An 18,927-nucleotide genomic window follows, 5' to 3' on the forward strand; every position below is an offset into this window, starting at 1 on the left:
GAGAACCAATTAAGGCGGGGGGGGGGGTGGAACGAGCAGCTGTCTACCCTTAGCAGGAGGGTTGCTGATTAATTACCTCTCCTGCTGCTGCTGCTGCTGGCTGTCCAGCAGCAGACTGAAGGTGGCTGCTGCTGTGCGCAGGTATATAAAGGCTCAGAGCCTATTATGACACGCGCAGCCAGCGTTCCATTGCCACATTCCGTCTACTGCAGGCCTGGATGGCTGAATGTCACTGAGAAGCTCACAGAGACCGCCATAAGCAACAGTTTAAAAGAATGCCACAGACTAATCAACCAAACTTTTTGGGTTGGTTTCTCTTTTATAGTCTGCAGGCATTAAATGAAAGAAGTCAGTGTTCCAGCAGAGGGAGACAACGTTTCAGAAAAGGCATTGTAGCAAACCAAAAAAGAAATTTTAAGCGCAGCAGAGTAACCAGCTCACATACCTGTTAGCTCAGGTGAGTTTAAAAGGCTGCTGTTGATAACAAGGGCATTTGCTAAATAGATGGTGTGTGTGCAACAATATACTGAAAGGTCAATTATATTGTGCAGCTTATCTCACCACCTGTAGTTATTTAGGTGAAAGCTCCAAAATGCTTGCCTAATATGTCTGTTTATCCAAAAGGAAGTATAGAGGGAGAGCTAGATAGATAGCATTGCATTACATTACATTACATGGCAATGCAATGCACAGTTGCTGAAGTTGAACCAAAATGAGCTTGTCATCTGGCTTCTGCAACTTTTAACATGAAAAATCCAATGAGGAGAAGAAAAGCAAAGCCAAAGAGTCCATCCCAAAATCCGACAAACAAGCAAAATGAACAAAAAGCATTGAATTCAATTCTTTCTGATTTTAGAAACTGCATTAAAGAAGGGGTGCACCGGTCCTGGAGATACTGCAATACCAGGTCAATGCGTGGAGTGGACAGAGCAAGCTCTTTTTCCATCTCCCTGTTCTAAAAATCCATTTAATATATGGTCCCCAGATAGGGGACGTATCAGATATTAAACTGATAAGAACAGATACTACACTTGATCTTAGCCAAAAGGCCGAGAAGCGATAACCAGAATTGGTTTCCGACTACGGTGCCACCCAAGGATTCTGAAAAGTCCATTTGTGGAGATGGCCACCTGGACTCCCGTTAAGAAGACATGCTGTCAACCTCTAGATCCCTCACATGCCTGCACTTTTCGGCTTGCTGCTGCTGCAATCCACGCGTTTTAGATCTGCATAACTCCACCTCTTTTAGCACAGTACCCTCAACCCCCGGCTGTTCCCACCCGCCTCAACACCGTTGGAAGGGAGGAGAACCAATTAAGGCGGGGGGGGTGGAACGAGCAGCTGTCTACCCTTAGCAGGAGGGTTGCTGATTAATTACCTCTCCTGCTGCTGCTGCTGCTGGCTGTCCAGCAGCAGACTGAAGGTGGCTGCTGCTGTGCGCAGGTATATAAAGGCTCAGAGCCTATTATGACACGCGCAGCCAGCGTTCCATTGCCACATTCCGTCTACTGCAGGCGGGATACCTGGATGGCTGAATGTCACTGAGAAGCTCACAGAGACCGCCATAAGCAACAGTTTAAAAGAATGCCACAGACTAATCAACCAAACTTTTTGGGTTGGTTTCTCTTTTATAGTCTGCAGGCATTAAATGAAAGAAGTCAGTGTTCCAGCAGAGGGAGACAACGTTTCAGAAAAGGCATTGTAGCAAACCAAAAAAGAAATTTTAAGCGCAGCAGAGTAACCAGCTCACATACCTGTTAGCTCAGGTGAGTTTAAAAGGCTGCTGTTGATAACAAGGGCATTTGCTAAATAGATGGTGTGTGTGCAACAATATACTGAAAGGTCAATTATATTGTGCAGCTTATCTCACCACCTGTAGTTATTTAGGTGAAAGCTCCAAAATGCTTGCCTAATATATCTGTTTATCCAAAAGGAAGTATAGAGGGAGAGCTAGATAGATAGCATTGCATTACATTACATTACATGGCAATGCAATGCACAGTTGCTGAAGTTGAACCAAAATGAGCTTGTCATCTGGCTTCTGCAACTTTTAACATGAAAAATCCAATGAGGAGAAGAAAAGCAAAGCCAAAGAGTCCATCCCAAAATCCGACAAACAAGCAAAATGAACAAAAAGCATTGAATTCAATTCTTTCTGATTTTAGAAACTGCATTAAAGAAGGGGTGCACCGGTCCTGGAGATACTGCAATACCAGGTCAATGCGTGGAGTGGACAGAGCAAGCTCTTTTTCCATCTCCCTGTTCTAAAAATCCATTTAATATATGGTCCCCAGATAGGGGACGTATCAGATATTAAACTGATAAGAACAGATACTACACTTGATCTTAGCCAAAAGGCCGAGAAGCGATAACCAGAATTGGTTTCCGACTACGGTGCCACCCAAGGATTCTGAAAAGTCCATTTGTGGAGATGGCCACCTGGACTCCCGTTAAGAAGACATGCTGTCAACCTCTAGATCCCTCACATGCCTGCACTTTTCGGCTTGCTGCTGCTGCAATCCACGCGTTTTAGATCTGCATAACTCCACCTCTTTTAGCACAGTACCCTCAACCCCCGGCTGTTCCCACCCGCCTCAACACCGTTGGAAGGGAGGAGAACCAATTAAGGCGGGGGGGGGTGGAACGAGCAGCTGTCTACCCTTAGCAGGAGGGTTGCTGATTAATTACCTCTCCTGCTGCTGCTGCTGCTGGCTGTCCAGCAGCAGACTGAAGGTGGCTGCTGCTGTGCGCAGGTATATAAAGGCTCAGAGCCTATTATGACACGCGCAGCCAGCGTTCCATTGCCACATTCCGTCTACTGCAGGCGGGATACCTGGATGGCTGAATGTCACTGAGAAGCTCACAGAGACCGCCATAAGCAACAGTTTAAAAGAATGCCACAGACTAATCAACCAAACTTTTTGGGTTGGTTTCTCTTTTATAGTCTGCAGGTATTAAGTGAAAGAAGTCAGTGTTCCAGCAGAGGGAGACAACGTTTCAGAAAAGGCATTGTAGCAAACCAAAAAAGAAATTTTAAGCGCAGCAGAGTAACCAGCGCACATACCTGTTAGCTCAGGTGAGTTTAAAAGGCTGCTGTTGATAACAAGGGCATTTGCTAAATAGATGGTGTGTGTGCAACAATATACTGAAAGGTCAATTATATTGTGCAGCTTATCTCACCACCTGTAGTTATTTAGGTGAAAGCTCCAAAATGCTTGCCTAATATGTCTGTTTATCCAAAAGGAAGTATAGAGGGAGAGCTAGATAGATAGCATTGCATTACATTACATTACATGGCAATGCAATGCACAGTTGCTGAAGTTGAACCAAAATGAGCTTGTCATCTGGCTTCTGCAACTTTTAACATGAAAAATCCAATGAGGAGAAGAAAAGCAAAGCTAAAGAGTCCATCCCAAAATCCGACAAACAAGCAAAATGAACAAAAAGCATTGAATTCAATTCTTTCTGATTTTAGAAACTGCATTAAAGAAGGGGTGCACCGGTCCTGGAGATACTGCCATACCAGGTCAATGCGTGGAGTGGACAGAGCAAGCTCTTTTTCCATCTCCCTGTTCTAAAAATCCATTTAATATATGGTCCCCAGATAGGGGACGTATCAGATATTAAACTGATAAGAACAGATACTACAATTGATCTTAGCCAAAAGGCCGAGAAGCGATAACCAGAATTGGTTTCCGACTACGGTGCCACCCAAGGATTCTGAAAAGTCCATTTGTGGAGATGGCCACCTGGACTCCCGTTAAGAAGACATGCTGTCAACCTCTAGATCCCTCACATGCCTGCACTTTTCGGCTTGCTGCTGCTGCAATCCACGCGTTTTAGATCTGCATAACTCCACCTCTTTTAGCACAGTACCCTCAACCCCCGGCTGTTCCCACCCGCCTCAACACCGTTGGAAGGGAGGAGAACCAATTAAGGCGGGGGGGGGGGGTGGAACGAGCAGCTGTCTACCCTTAGCAGGAGGGTTGCTGATTAATTACCTCTCCTGCTGCTGCTGCTGCTGGCTGTCCAGCAGCAGACTGAAGGTGGCTGCTGCTGTGCGCAGGTATATAAAGGCTCAGAGCCTATTATGACACGCGCAGCCAGCGTTCCATTGCCACATTCCGTCTACTGCAGGCGGGATACCTGGATGGCTGAATGTCACTGAGAAGCTCACAGAGACCGCCATAAGCAACAGTTTAAAAGAATGCCACAGACTAATCAACCAAACTTTTTGGGTTGGTTTCTCTTTTATAGTCTGCAGGCATTAAATGAAAGAAGTCAGTGTTCCAGCAGAGGGAGACAACGTTTCAGAAAAGGCATTGTAGCAAACCAAAAAAGAAATTTTAAGCGCAGCAGAGTAACCAGCTCACATACCTGTTAGCTCAGGTGAGTTTAAAAGGCTGCTGTTGATAACAAGGGCATTTGCTAAATAGATGGTGTGTGTGCAACAATATACTGAAAGGTCAATTATATTGTGCAGCTTATCTCACCACCTGTAGTTATTTAGGTGAAAGCTCCAAAATGCTTGCCTAATATGTCTGTTTATCCAAAAGGAAGTATAGAGGGAGAGCTAGATAGATAGCATTGCATTACATTACATTACATGGCAATGCAATGCACAGTTGCTGAAGTTGAACCAAAATGAGCTTGTCATCTGGCTTCTGCAACTTTTAACATGAAAAATCCAATGAGGAGAAGAAAAGCAAAGCCAAAGAGTCCATCCCAAAATCCGACAAACAAGCAAAATGAACAAAAAGCATTGAATTCAATTCTTTCTGATTTTAGAGACCGCATTAAAGAAGGGGTGCACCGGTCCTGGAGATACTGCAATACCAGGTCAATGCGTGGAGTGGACAGAGCAAGCTCTTTTTCCATCTCCCTGTTCTAAAAATCCATTTAATATATGGTCCCCAGATAGGGGACGTATCAGATATTAAACTGATAAGAACAGATACTACACTTGATCTTAGCCAAAAGGCCGAGAAGCGATAACCAGAATTGGTTTCCGACTACGGTGCCACCCAAGGATTCTGAAAAGTCCATTTGTGGAGATGGCCACCTGGACTCCCGTTAAGAAGACATGCTGTCAACCTCTAGATCCCTCACATGCCTGCACTTTTCGGCTTGCTGCTGCTGCAATCCATGCGTTTTAGATCTGCATAACTCCACCTCTTTTAGCACAGTACCCTCAACCCCCGGCTGTTCCCACCCGCCTCAACACCGTTGGAAGGGAGGAGAACCAATTAAGGCGGGGGGGGGGGTGGAACGAGCAGCTGTCTACCCTTAGCAGGAGGGTTGCTGATTAATTACCTCTCCTGCTGCTGCTGCTGCTGGCTGTCCAGCAGCAGACTGAAGGTGGCTGCTGCTGTGCGCAGGTATATAAAGGCTCAGAGCCTATTATGACACGCGCAGCCAGCGTTCCATTGCCACATTCCGTCTACTGCAGGCGGGATACCTGGATGGCTGAATGTCACTGAGAAGCTCACAGAGACCGCCATAAGCAACAGTTTAAAAGAATGCCACAGACTAATCAACCAAACTTTTTGGGTTGGTTTCTCTTTTATAGTCTGCAGGCATTAAATGAAAGAAGTCAGTGTTCCAGCAGAGGGAGACAACGTTTCAGAAAAGGCATTGTAGCAAACCAAAAAAGAAATTTTAAGCGCAGCAGAGTAACCAGCTCACATACCTGTTAGCTCAGGTGAGTTTAAAAGGCTGCTGTTGATAACAAGGGCATTTGCTAAATAGATGGTGTGTGTGCAACAATATACTGAAAGGTCAATTATATTGTGCAGCTTATCTCACCACCTGTAGTTATTTAGGTGAAAGCTCCAAAATGCTTGCCTAATATGTCTGTTTATCCAAAAGGAAGTATAGAGGGAGAGCTAGATAGATAGCATTGCATTACATTACATTACATGGCAATGCAATGCACAGTTGCTGAAGTTGAACCAAAATGAGCTTGTCATCTGGCTTCTGCAACTTTTAACATGAAAAATCCAATGAGGAGAAGAAAAGCAAAGCCAAAGAGTCCATCCCAAAATCCGACAAACAAGCAAAATGAACAAAAAGCATTGAATTCAATTCTTTCTGATTTTAGAAACTGCATTAAAGAAGGGGTGCACCGGTCCTGGAGATACTGCAATACCAGGTCAATGCGTGGAGTGGACAGAGCAAGCTCTTTTTCCATCTCCCTGTTCTAAAAATCCATTTAATATATGGTCCCCAGATAGGGGACGTATCAGATATTAAACTGATAAGAACAGATACTACACTTGATCTTAGCCAAAAGGCCGAGAAGCGATAACCAGAATTGGTTTCCGACTACGGTGCCACCCAAGGATTCTGAAAAGTCCATTTGTGGAGATGGCCACCTGGACTCCCGTTAAGAAGACATGCTGTCAACCTCTAGATCCCTCACATGCCTGCACTTTTCGGCTTGCTGCTGCAATCCACGCGTTTTAGATCTGCATAACTCCACCTCTTTTAGCACAGTAACCTCAACCCCCGGCTGTTCCCACCCGCCTCAACACCGTTGGAAGGGAGGAGAACCAATTAAGGCGGGGGGGGGGGGGGGTGGAACGAGCAGCTGTCTACCCTTAGCAGGAGGGTTGCTGATTAATTACCTCTCCTGCTGCTGCTGCTGCTGGCTGTCCAGCAGCAGACTGAAGGTGGCTGCTGCTGTGCGCAGGTATATAAAGGCTCAGAGCCTATTATGACACGCGCAGCCAGCGTTCCATTGCCACATTCCGTCTACTGCAGGCGGGATACCTGGATGGCTGAATGTCACTGAGAAGCTCACAGAGACCGCCATAAGCAACAGTTTAAAAGAATGCCACAGACTAATCAACCAAACTTTTTGGGTTGGTTTCTCTTTTATAGTCTGCAGGCATTAAATGAAAGAAGTCAGTGTTCCAGCAGAGGGAGACAACGTTTCAGAAAAGGCATTGTAGCAAACCAAAAAAGAAATTTTAAGCGTAGCAGAGTAACCAGCTCACATACCTGTTAGCTCAGGTGAGTTTAAAAGGCTGCTGTTGATAACAAGGGCATTTGCTAAATAGATGGTGTGTGTGCAACAATATACTGAAAGGTCAATTATATTGTGCAGCTTATCTCACCACCTGTAGTTATTTAGGTGAAAGCTCCAAAATGCTTGCCTAATATGTCTGTTTATCCAAAAGGAAGTATAGAGGGAGAGCTAGATAGATAGCATTGCATTACATTACATTACATGGCAATGCAATGCACAGTTGCTGAAGTTGAACCAAAATGAGCTTGTCATCTGGCTTCTGCAACTTTTAACATGAAAAATCCAATGAGGAGAAGAAAAGCAAAGCCAAAGAGTCCATCCCAAAATCCGACAAACAAGCAAAATGAACAAAAAGCATTGAATTCAATTCTTTCTGATTTTAGAAACTGCATTAAAGAAGGGGTGCACCGGTCCTGGAGATACTGCAATACCAGGTCAATGCGTGGAGTGGACAGAGCAAGCTCTTTTTCCATCTCCCTGTTCTAAAAATCCATTTAATATATGGTCCCCAGATAGGGGACGTATCAGATATTAAACTGATAAGAACAGATACTACACTTGATCTTAGCCAAAAGGCCGAGAAGCGATAACCAGAATTGGTTTCCGACTACGGTGCCACCCAAGGATTCTGAAAAGTCCATTTGTGGAGATGGCCACCTGGACTCCCGTTAAGAAGACATGCTGTCAACCTCTAGATCCCTCACATGCCTGCACTTTTCGGCTTGCTGCTGCTGCAATCCACGCGTTTTAGATCTGCATAACTCCACCTCTTTTAGCACAGTAACCTCAACCCCCGGCTGTTCCCACCCGCCTCAACACCGTTGGAAGGGAGGAGAACCAATTAAGGCGGGGGGGGGGGGGGGTGGAACGAGCAGCTGTCTACCCTTAGCAGGAGGGTTGCTGATTAATTACCTCTCCTGCTGCTGCTGGCTGTCCAGCAGCAGACTGAAGGTGGCTGCTGCTGTGCGCAGGTATATAAAGGCTCAGAGCCTATTATGACACGCGCAGCCAGCGTTCCATTGCCACATTCCGTCTACTGCAGGCGGGATACCTGGATGGCTGAATGTCACTGAGAAGCTCACAGAGACCGCCATAAGCAACAGTTTAAAAGAATGCCACAGACTAATCAACCAAACTTTTTGGGTTGGTTTCTCTTTTATAGTCTGCAGGCATTAAATGAAAGAAGTCAGTGTTCCAGCAGAGGGAGACAACGTTTCAGAAAAGGCATTGTAGCAAACCAAAAAAGAAATTTTAAGCGCAGCAGAGTAACCAGCTCACATACCTGTTAGCTCAGGTGAGTTTAAAAGGCTGCTGTTGATAACAAGGGCATTTGCTAAATAGATGGTGTGTGTGCAACAATATACTGAAAGGTCAATTATATTGTGCAGCTTATCTCACCACCTGTAGTTATTTAGGTGAAAGCTCCAAAATGCTTGCCTAATATGTCTGTTTATCCAAAAGGAAGTATAGAGGGAGAGCTAGATAGATAGCATTGCATTACATTACATTACATGGCAATGCAATGCACAGTTGCTGAAGTTGAACCAAAATGAGCTTGTCATCTGGCTTCTGCAACTTTTAACATGAAAAATCCAATGAGGAGAAGAAAAGCAAAGCCAAAGAGTCCATCCCAAAATCCGACAAACAAGCAAAATGAACAAAAAGCATTGAATTCAATTCTTTCTGATTTTAGAAACTGCATTAAAGAAGGGGTGCACCGGTCCTGGAGATACTGCAATACCAGGTCAATGCGTGGAGTGGACAGAGCAAGCTCTTTTTCCATCTCCCTGTTCTAAAAATCCATTTAATATATGGTCCCCAGATAGGGGACGTATCAGATATTAAACTGATAAGAACAGATACTACAATTGATCTTAGCCAAAAGGCCGAGAAGCGATAACCAGAATTGGTTTCCGACTACGGTGCCACCCAAGGATTCTGAAAAGTCCATTTGTGGAGATGGCGACCTGGACTCCCGTTAAGAAGACATGCTGTCAACCTCTAGATCCCTCACATGCCTGCACTTTTCGGCTTGCTGCTGCTGCAATCCACGCGTTTTAGATCTGCATAACTCCACCTCTTTTAGCACAGTACCCTCAACCCCCGGCTGTTCCCACCCGCCTCAACACCGTTGGAAGGGAGGAGAACCAATTAAGGCGGGGGGGGGGGGAACGAGCAGCTGTCTACCCTTAGCAGGAGGGTTGCTGATTAATTACCTCTCCTGCTGCTGCTGCTGCTGGCTGTCCAGCAGCAGACTGAAGGTGGCTGCTGCTGTGCGCAGGTATATAAAGGCTCAGAGCCTATTATGACACGCGCAGCCAGCGTTCCATTGCCACATTCCGTCTACTGCAGGCGGGATACCTGGATGGCTGAATGTCACTGAGAAGCTCACAGAGACCGCCATAAGCAACAGTTTAAAAGAATGCCACAGACTAATCAACCAAACTTTTTGGGTTGGTTTCTCTTTTATAGTCTGCAGGCATTAAATGAAAGAAGTCAGTGTTACAGCAGAGGGAGACAACGTTTCAGAAAAGGCATTGTAGCAAACCAAAAAAGAAATTTTAAGCGCAGCAGAGTAACCAGCTCACATACCTGTTAGCTCAGGTGAGTTTAAAAGGCTGCTGTTGATAACAAGGGCATTTGCTAAATAGATGGTGTGTGTGCAACAATATACTGAAAGGTCAATTATATTGTGCAGCTTATCTCACCACCTGTAGTTATTTAGGTGAAAGCTCCAACATGCTTGCCTAATATGTTTGTTTATCCAAAAGGAAGTATAGAGGGAGAGCTAGATAGATAGCATTGCATTACATTACATTACATGGCAATGCAATGCACAGTTGCTGAAGTTGAACCAAAATGAGCTTATCATCTGGCTTCTGCAACTTTTAACATGAAAAATCCAATGAGGAGAAGAAAAGCAAAGCCAAAGAGTCCATCCCAAAATCCGACAAACAAGCAAAATGAACAAAAAGCATTGAATTCAATTCTTTCTGATTTTAGAAACTGCATTAAAGAAGGGGTGCACCGGTCCTGGAGATACTGCAATACCAGGTCAATGCGTGGAGTGGACAGAGCAAGCTCTTTTTCCATCTCCCTGTTCTAAAAATCCATTTAATATATGGTCCCCAGATAGGGGACGTATCAGATATTAAACTGATAAGAACAGATACTACACTTGATCTTAGCCAAAAGGCCGAGAAGCGATAACCAGAATTGGTTTCCGACTACGGTGCCACCCAAGGATTCTGAAAAGTCCATTTGTGGAGATGGCCACCTGGACTCCCGTTAAGAAGACATGCTGTCAACCTCTAGATCCCTCACATGCCTGCACTTTTCGGCTTGCTGCTGCTGCAATCCACGCATTTTAGATCTGCATAACTCCACCTCTTTTAGCACAGTACCCTCAACCCCCGGCTGTTCCCACCCGCCTCAACACCGTTGGAAGGGAGGAGAACCAATTAAGGCGGGGGGGGGTGGACGAGCAGCTGTCTACCCTTAGCAGGAGGGTTGCTGATTAATTACCTCTCCTGCTGCTGCTGCTGCTGGCTGTCCAGCAGCAGACTGAAGGTGGCTGCTGCTGTGCGCAGGTATATAAAGGCTCAGAGCCTATTATGACACGCGCAGCCAGCATTCCATTGCCACATTCCGTCTACTGCAGGCGGGATACCTGGATGGCTGAATGTCACTGAGAAGCTCACAGAGACAGCCATAAGCAACAGTTTAAAAGAATGCCACAGACTAATCAACCAAACTTTTTGGGTTGGTTTCTCTTTTATAGTCTGCAGGCATTAAATGAAAGAAGTCAGTGTTCCAGCAGAGGGAGACAACGTTTCAGAAAAGGCATTGTAGCAAACCAAAAAAGAAATTTTAAGCGCAGCAGAGTAACCAGCTCACATACCTGTTAGCTCAGGTGAGTTTAAAAGGCTGCTGTTGATAACAAGGGCATTTGCTAAATAGATGGTGTGTGTGCAACAATATACTGAAAGGTCAATTATATTGTGCAGCTTATCTCACCACCTGTAGTTATTTAGGTGAAAGCTCCAAAATGCTTGCCTAATATGTCTGTTTATCCAAAAGGAAGTATAGAGGGAGAGCTAGATAGATAGCATTGCATTACATTACATTACATGGCAATGCAATGCACAGTTGCTGAAGTTGAACCAAAATGAGCTTATCATCTGGCTTCTGCAACTTTTAACATGAAAAATCCAATGAGGAGAAGAAAAGCAAAGCCAAAGAGTCCATCCCAAAATCCGACAAACAAGCAAAATGAACAAAAAGCATTGAATTCAATTCTTTCTGATTTTAGAAACTGCATTAAAGAAGGGGTGCACCGGTCCTGGAGATACTGCAATACCAGGTCAATGCGTGGAGTGGACAGAGCAAGCTCTTTTTCCATCTCCCTGTTCTAAAAATCCATTTAATATATGGTCCCCAGATAGGGGACGTATCAGATATTAAACTGATAAGAACAGATACTACACTTGATCTTAGCCAAAAGGCCGAGAAGCGATAACCAGAATTGGTTTCCGACTACGGTGCCACCCAAGGATTCTGAAAAGTCCATTTGTGGAGATGGCCACCTGGACTCCCGTTAAGAAGACATGCTGTCAACCTCTAGATCCCTCACATGCCTGCACTTTTCGGCTTGCTGCTGCTGCAATCCACGCGTTTTAGATCTGCATAACTCCACCTCTTTTAGCACAGTACCCTCAACCCCCGGCTGTTCCCACCCGCCTCAACACCGTTGGAAGGGAGGAGAACCAATTAAGGCGGGGGGGGGGTGGAACGAGCAGCTGTCTACCCTTAGCAGGAGGGTTGCTGATTAATTACCTCTCCTGCTGCTGCTGCTGCTGGCTGTCCAGCAGCAGACTGAAGGTGGCTGCTGCTGTGCGCAGGTATATAAAGGCTCAGAGCCTATTATGACACGCGCAGCCAGCGTTCCATTGCCACATTCCGTCTACTGCAGGCGGGATACCTGGATGGCTGAATGTCACTGAGAAGCTCACAGAGACCGCCATAAGCAACAGTTTAAAAGAATGCCACAGACTAATCAACCAAACTTTTTGGGTTGGTTTCTCTTTTATAGTCTGCAGGCATTAAATGAAAGAAGTCAGTGTTCCAGCAGAGGGAGACAACGTTTCAGAAAAGGCATTGTAGCAAACCAAAAAAGAAATTTTAAGCGCAGCAGAGTAACCAGCTCACATACCTGTTAGCTCAGGTGAGTTTAAAAGGCTGCTGTTGATAACAAGGGCATTTGCTAAATAGATGGTGTGTGTGCAACAATATACTGAAAGGTCAATTATATTGTGCAGCTTATCTCACCACCTGTAGTTATTTAGGTGAAAGCTCCAAAATGCTTGCCTAATATGTCTGTTTATCCAAAAGGAAGTATAGAGGGAGAGCTAGATAGATAGCATTGCATTACATTACATTACATGGCAATGCAATGCACAGTTGCTGAAGTTGAACCAAAATGAGCTTGTCATCTGGCTTCTGCAACTTTTAACATGAAAAATCCAATGAGGAGAAGAAAAGCAAAGCCAAAGAGTCCATCCCAAAATCCGACAAACAAGCAAAATGAACAAAAAGCATTGAATTCAATTCTTTCTGATTTTAGAAACTGCATTAAAGAAGGGGTGCACCGGTCCTGGAGATACTGCAATACCAGGTCAATGCGTGGAGTGGACAGAGCAAGCTCTTTTTCCATCTCCCTGTTCTAAAAATCCATTTAATATATGGTCCCCAGATAGGGGACGTATCAGATATTAAACTGATAAGAACAGATACTACACTTGATCTTAGCCAAAAGGCCGAGAAGCGATAACCAGAATTGGTTTCCGACTACGGTGCCACCCAAGGATTCTGAAAAGTCCATTTGTGGAGATGGCCACCTGGACTCCCGTTAAGAAGACATGCTGTCAACCTCTAGATCCCTCACATGCCTGCACTTTTCGGCTTGCTGCTGCTGCAATCCACGCGTTTTAGATCTGCATAACTCCACCTCTTTTAGCACAGTACCCTCAACCCCCGGCTGTTCCCACCCGCCTCAACACCGTTGGAAGGGAGGAGAACCAATTAAGGCGGGGGGGGGGTGGAACGAGCAGCTGTCTACCCTTAGCAGGAGGGTTGCTGATTAATTACCTCTCCTGCTGCTGCTGCTGCTGGCTGTCCAGCAGCAGACTGAAGGTGGCTGCTGCTGTGCGCAGGTATATAAAGGCTCAGAGCCTATTATGACACGCGCAGCCAGCGTTCCATTGCCACATTCCGTCTACTGCAGGCGGGATACCTGGATGGCTGAATGTCACTGAGAAGCTCACAGAGACCGCCATAAGCAACAGTTTAAAAGAATGCCACAGACTAATCAACCAAACTTTTTGGGTTGGTTTCTCTTTTATAGTCTGCAGGCATTAAATTAAAGAAGTCAGTGTTCCAGCAGAGGGAGACAACGTTTCAGAAAAGGCATTGTAGCAAACCAAAAAAGAAATTTTAAGCGCAGCAGAGTAACCAGCTCACATACCTGTTAGCTCAGGTGAGTTTAAAAGGCTGCTGTTGATAACAAGGGCATTTGCTAAATAGATGGTTTGTGTGCAACAATATACTGAAAGGTCAATTATATTGTGCAGCTTATCTCACCACCTGTAGTTATTTAGGTGAAAGCTCCAAAATGCTTGCCTAATATGTCTGTTTATCCAAAAGGAAGTATAGAGGGAGAGCTAGATAGATAGCATTGCATTACATTACATTACATGGCAATGCAATGCACAGTTGCTGAAGTTGAACCAAAATGAGCTTGTCATCTGGCTTCTGCAACTTTTAACATGAAAAATCCAATGAGGAGAAGAAAAGCAAAGCCAAAGTGTCCATCCCAAAATCCGACAAACAAGCAAAATGAACAAAAAACATTGAATTCAATTCTTTCTGATTTTAGAAACTGCATTAAAGAAGGGGTGCACCGGTCCTGGAGATACTGCAATACCAGGTCAATGCGTGGAGTGGACAGAGCAAGCTCTTTTTCCATCTCCCTGTTCTAAAAATCCATTTAATATATGGTCCCCAGATAGGGGACGTATCAGATATTAAACTGATAAGAACAGATACTACACTTGATCTTAGCCAAAAGGCCGAGAAGCGATAACCAGAATTGGTTTCCGACTACGGTGCCACCCAAGGATTCTGAAAAGTCCATTTGTGGAGATGGCCACCTGGACTCCCGTTAAGAAGACATGCTGTCAACCTCTAGATCCCTCACATGCCTGCACTTTTCGGCTTGCTGCTGCTGCAATCCACGCGTTTTAGATCTGCATAACTCCACCTCTTTTAGCACAGTACCCTCAACCCCCGGCTGTTCCCACCCGCCTCAACACCGTTGGAAGGGAGGAGAACCAATTAAGGCGGGGGGGGGGGGTGGAACGAGCAGCTGTCTACCCTTAGCAGGAGGGTTGCTGATTAATTACCTCTCCTGCTGCTGCTGCTGCTGGCTGTCCAGCAGCAGACTGAAGGTGGCTGCTGCTGTGCGCAGGTATATAAAGGCTCAGAGCCTATTATGACACGCGCAGCCAGCGTTCCATTGCCACATTCCGTCTACTGCAGGCGGGATACCTGGATGGCTGAATGTCACTGAGAAGCTCACAGAGACCGCCATAAGCAACAGTTTAAAAGAATGCCACAGACTAATCAACCAAACTTTTTGGGTTGGTTTCTCTTTTATAGTCTGCAGGCATTAAATGAAAGAAGTCAGTGTTCCAGCAGAGGGAGACAACGTTATAGAAAAGGCATTGTAGCAAACCAAAAAAGAAATTTTAAGCGCAGCAGAGTAACCAGCTCACATACCTGTTAGCTCAGGTGAGTTTAAAAGGCTGCTGTTGATAACAAGGGCATTTGCTAAATAGATGGTGTGTGTGCAACAATATACTGAAAGGTCAATTATATTGTGCAGCTTATCTCACCACCTGTAGTTATTTAGGTGAAAGCTCCAAAATGCTTGCCTAATATGTCTGTTTATCCAAAAGGAAGTATAGAGGGAGAGCTAGATAGATAGCATTGCATTACATTACATTACATGGCAATGCAATGCACAGTTGCTGAAGTTGAACCAAAATGAGCTTGTCATCTGGCTTCTGCAACTTTTAACATGAAAAATCCAATGAGGAGAAGAAAAGCAAAGCCAAAGAGTCCATCCCAAAATCCGACAAACAAGCAAAATGAACAAAAAGCATTGAATTCAATTCTTTCTGATTTTAGAAACTGCATTAAAGAAGGGGTGCACCGGTCCTGGAGATACTGCAATACCAGGTCAATGCGTGGAGTGGACAGAGCAAGCTCTTTTTCCATCTCCCTGTTCTAAAAATCCATTTAATATATGGTCCCCAGATAGGGGACGTATCAGATATTAAACTGATAAGAACAGATACTACACTTGATCTTAGCCAAAAGGCCGAGAAGCGATAACCAGAATTGGTTTCCGACTACGGTGCCACCCAAGGATTCTGAAAAGTCCATTTGTGGAGATGGCCACCTGGACTCCCGTTAAGAAGACATGCTGTTAACCTCTAGATCCCTCACATGCCTGCACTTTTCGGCTTGCTGCTGCTGCAATCCACGCGTTATAGATCTGCATAACTCCACCTCTTTTAGCACAGTACCCTCAACCCCCGGCTGTTCCCACCCGCCTCAACACCGTTGGAAGGGAGGAGAACAAATTAAGGCGGGGGGGGGGGTGGAACGAGCAGCTGTCTACCCTTAGCAGGAGGGTTGCTGATTAATTACCTCTCCTGCTGCTGCTGCTGCTGGCTGTCCAGCAGCAGACTGAAGGTGGCTGCTGCTGTGCGCAGGTATATAAAGGCTCAGAGCCTATTATGACACGCGCAGCCAGCGTTCCATTGCCACATTCCGTCTACTGCAGGCGGGATACCTGGATGGCTGAATGTCACTGAGAAGCTCACAGAGACCGCCATAAGCAACAGTTTAAAAGAATGCCACAGACTATTCAACCAAACTTTTTGGGTTGGTTTCTCTTTTATAGTCTGCAGGCATTAAATGAAAGAAGTCAGTGTTCCAGCAGAGGGAGACAACGTTTCAGAAAAGGCATTGTAGCAAACCAAAAAAGAAATTTTAAGCGCAGCAGAGTAACCAGCTCACATACCTGTTAGCTCAGGTGAGTTTAAAAGGCTGCTGTTGATAACAAGGGCATTTGCTAAATAGATGGTGTGTGTGCAACAATATACTGAAAGGTCAATTATATTGTGCAGCTTATCTCACCACCTGTAGTTATTTAGGTGAAAGCTCCAAAATGCTTGCCTAATATGTCTGTTTATCCAAAAGGAAGTATAGAGGGAGAGCTAGATAGATAGCATTGCATTACATTACATTACATGGCAATGCAATGCAGAGTTGCTGAAGTTGAACCAAAATGAGCTTGTCATCTGGCTTCTGCAACTTTTAACATGAAAAATCCAATGAGGAGAAGAAAAGCAAAGCCAAAGAGTCCATCCCAAAATCCGACAAACAAGCAAAATGAACAAAAAGCAGCATTGAATTCAATTCTTTCTGATTTTAGAAACTGCATTAAAGAAGGGGTGCACCGGTCCTGGAGATACTGCAATACCAGGTCAATGCGTGGAGTGGACAGAGCAAGCTCTTTTTCCATCTCCCTGTTCTAAAAATCCATTTAATATATGGTCCCCAGATAGGGGACGTATCAGATATTAAACTGATAAGAACAGATACTACACTTGATCTTAGCCAAAAGGCCGAGAAGCGATAACCAGAATTGGTTTCCGACTACGGTGCCACCCAAGGATTCTGAAAAGTCCATTTGTGGAGATGGCCACCTGGACTCCCGTTAAGAAGACATGCTGTCAACCTCTAGATCCCTCACATGCCTGCACTTTTCGGCTTGCTGCTGCTGCAATCCACGCGTTTTAGATCTGCATAACTCCACCTCTTTTAGCACAGTACCCTCAACCCCCAGCTGTTCCCACCCGCCTCAACACCGTTGGAAGGGAGGAGAACCAATTAAGGCGGGGGGGGGGGGTGGAACGAGCAGCTGTCTACCCTTAGCAGGAGGGTTGCTGATTAATTACCTCTCCTGCTGCTGCTGCTGCTGGCTGTCCAGCAGCAGACTGAAGGTGGCTGCTGCTGTGCGCAGGTATATAAAGGCTCAGAGCCTATTATGACACGCGCAGCCAGCGTTCCATTGCCACATTCCGTCTACTGCAGGCGGGATACCTGGATGGCTGAATGTCACTGAGAAGCTCACAGAGACCGCCATAAGCAACAGTTTAAAAGAATGCCACAGACTAATCAACCAAACTTTTTGGGTTGGTTTCTCTTTTATAGTCTGCAGGCATTAAATGAAAGAAGTCAGTGTTCCAGCAGAGGGAGACAACGTTTCAGAAAAGGCATTGTAGCAAACCAAAAAAGAAATTTTAAGCGCAGCAGAGTAACCAGCTCACATACCTGTTAGCTCAGGTGAGTTTAAAAGGCTGCTGTTGATAACAAGGGCATTTGCTAAATAGATGGTGTGTGTGCAACAATATACTGAAAGGTCAATTATATTGTGCAGCTTATCTCACCACCTGTAGTTATTTAGGTGAAAGCTCCAAAATGCTTGCCTAATATGTCTGTTTATCCAAAAGGAAGTATAGAGGGAGAGCTAGATAGATAGCATTGCATTACATTACATTACATGGCAATGCAATGCACAGTTGCTGAAGTTGAACCAAAATGAGCTTGTCATCTGGCTTCTGCAACTTTTAACATGAAAAATCCAATGAGGAGAAGAAAAGCAAAGCCAAAGAGTCCATCCCAAAATCCGACAAACAAGCAAAATGAACAAAAAGCATTGAATTCAATTCTTTCTGATTTTAGAAACTGCATTAAAGAAGGGGTGCACCGGTCCTGGAGATACTGCAATACCAGGTCAATGCGTGGAGTGGACAGAGCAAGCTCTTTTTCCATCTCCCTGTTCTAAAAACCCATTTAATATATGGTCACCAGATAGGGGACGTATCAGATATTAAACTGATAAGAACAGATACTACACTTGATCTTAGCCAAAAGGCCGAGAAGCGATAACCAGAATTGGTTTCCGACTACGGTGCCACCCAAGGATTCTGAAAAGTCCATTTGTGGAGATGGCCACCTGGACTCCCGTTAAGAAGACATGCTGTCAACCTCTAGATCCCTCACATGCCTGCACTTTTCGGCTTGCTGCTGCTGCAATCCACGCGTTTTAGATCTGCATAACTCCACCTCTTTTAGCACAGTACCCTCAACCCCCGGCTGTTCCCACCCGCCTCAACACCGTTGGAAGGGAGGAGAACCAATTAAGGCGGGGGGGGGTGGAACGAGCAGCTGTCTACCCTTAGCAGGAGGGTTGCTGATTAATTACCTCTCCTGCTGCTGCTGCTGCTGGCTGTCCAGCAGCAGACTGAAGGTGGCTGCTGCTGTGCGCAGGTATATAAAGGCTCAGAGCCTATTATGACACGCGCAGCCAGCGTTCCATTGCCACATTCCGTCTACTGCAGGCGGGATACCTGGATGGCTGAATGTCACTGAGAAGCTCACAGAGACCGCCATAAGCAACAGTTTAAAAGAATGCCACAGACTAATCAACCAAACTTTTTGGGTTGGTTTCTCTTTTATAGTCTGCAGGCATTAAATGAAAGAAGTCAGTGTTCCAGCAGAGGGAGACAACGTTTCAGAAAAGGCATTGTAGCAAACCAAAAAAGAAATTTTAAGCGCAGCAGAGTAACCAGCTCACATACCTGTTAGCTCAGGTGAGTTTAAAAGGCTGCTGTTGATAACAAGGGCATTTGCTAAATAGATGGTGTGTGTGCAACAATATACTGAAAGGTCAATTATATTGTGCAGCTTATCTCACCACCTGT

The 18,927-nt window shown here is 45.2% G+C and overlaps 14 non-coding genes across 14 annotated transcripts; all 14 read right to left on the reverse strand.

Moving 5' to 3' along the window:
- Positions 1-870: 870 nt before the first annotated feature.
- Positions 871-1,061, reverse strand: LOC141209751 (U2 spliceosomal RNA). The gene has a single exon (XR_012279943.1). It is a non-coding gene; the product is annotated as a U2 spliceosomal RNA (small nuclear RNA).
- Positions 1,062-2,179: 1,118 nt separating this feature from the next.
- On the reverse strand, positions 2,180-2,370 carry LOC141209752 (U2 spliceosomal RNA). The gene has a single exon (XR_012279944.1). It is a non-coding gene; the product is annotated as a U2 spliceosomal RNA (small nuclear RNA).
- A 1,119-nt stretch (positions 2,371-3,489) lies between these two features.
- LOC141210416 (U2 spliceosomal RNA) lies at positions 3,490-3,680 on the reverse strand. The gene has a single exon (XR_012280584.1). It is a non-coding gene; the product is annotated as a U2 spliceosomal RNA (small nuclear RNA).
- Positions 3,681-4,802: 1,122 nt separating this feature from the next.
- On the reverse strand, positions 4,803-4,993 carry LOC141209753 (U2 spliceosomal RNA). Its single transcript, XR_012279945.1, has one exon. It is a non-coding gene; the product is annotated as a U2 spliceosomal RNA (small nuclear RNA).
- A 1,121-nt stretch (positions 4,994-6,114) lies between these two features.
- LOC141209754 (U2 spliceosomal RNA) lies at positions 6,115-6,305 on the reverse strand. Its single transcript, XR_012279946.1, has one exon. It is a non-coding gene; the product is annotated as a U2 spliceosomal RNA (small nuclear RNA).
- A 1,122-nt stretch (positions 6,306-7,427) lies between these two features.
- LOC141209755 (U2 spliceosomal RNA) lies at positions 7,428-7,618 on the reverse strand. The gene has a single exon (XR_012279947.1). It is a non-coding gene; the product is annotated as a U2 spliceosomal RNA (small nuclear RNA).
- A 1,119-nt stretch (positions 7,619-8,737) lies between these two features.
- Positions 8,738-8,928, reverse strand: LOC141210202 (U2 spliceosomal RNA). The gene has a single exon (XR_012280377.1). It is a non-coding gene; the product is annotated as a U2 spliceosomal RNA (small nuclear RNA).
- A 1,119-nt stretch (positions 8,929-10,047) lies between these two features.
- On the reverse strand, positions 10,048-10,238 carry LOC141209756 (U2 spliceosomal RNA). Its single transcript, XR_012279948.1, has one exon. It is a non-coding gene; the product is annotated as a U2 spliceosomal RNA (small nuclear RNA).
- Positions 10,239-11,356: 1,118 nt separating this feature from the next.
- Positions 11,357-11,547, reverse strand: LOC141209757 (U2 spliceosomal RNA). Its single transcript, XR_012279949.1, has one exon. It is a non-coding gene; the product is annotated as a U2 spliceosomal RNA (small nuclear RNA).
- A 1,120-nt stretch (positions 11,548-12,667) lies between these two features.
- Positions 12,668-12,858, reverse strand: LOC141209759 (U2 spliceosomal RNA). The gene has a single exon (XR_012279951.1). It is a non-coding gene; the product is annotated as a U2 spliceosomal RNA (small nuclear RNA).
- Positions 12,859-13,978: 1,120 nt separating this feature from the next.
- Positions 13,979-14,169, reverse strand: LOC141209760 (U2 spliceosomal RNA). Its single transcript, XR_012279952.1, has one exon. It is a non-coding gene; the product is annotated as a U2 spliceosomal RNA (small nuclear RNA).
- Positions 14,170-15,291: 1,122 nt separating this feature from the next.
- LOC141209761 (U2 spliceosomal RNA) lies at positions 15,292-15,482 on the reverse strand. The gene has a single exon (XR_012279953.1). It is a non-coding gene; the product is annotated as a U2 spliceosomal RNA (small nuclear RNA).
- A 1,124-nt stretch (positions 15,483-16,606) lies between these two features.
- On the reverse strand, positions 16,607-16,797 carry LOC141209762 (U2 spliceosomal RNA). Its single transcript, XR_012279954.1, has one exon. It is a non-coding gene; the product is annotated as a U2 spliceosomal RNA (small nuclear RNA).
- A 1,122-nt stretch (positions 16,798-17,919) lies between these two features.
- On the reverse strand, positions 17,920-18,110 carry LOC141210431 (U2 spliceosomal RNA). The gene has a single exon (XR_012280599.1). It is a non-coding gene; the product is annotated as a U2 spliceosomal RNA (small nuclear RNA).
- Between the last annotated feature and the right edge of the window lie 817 nt (positions 18,111-18,927).

This window comes from Phyllobates terribilis, unplaced genomic scaffold (genome assembly GCF_046119375.1).
Source record: "Phyllobates terribilis strain yellow unplaced genomic scaffold, ASM4611937v1 Scaffold_169__1_contigs__length_4117513, whole genome shotgun sequence".
Lineage (NCBI taxonomy): Eukaryota > Metazoa > Chordata > Amphibia > Anura > Dendrobatidae > Phyllobates > Phyllobates terribilis.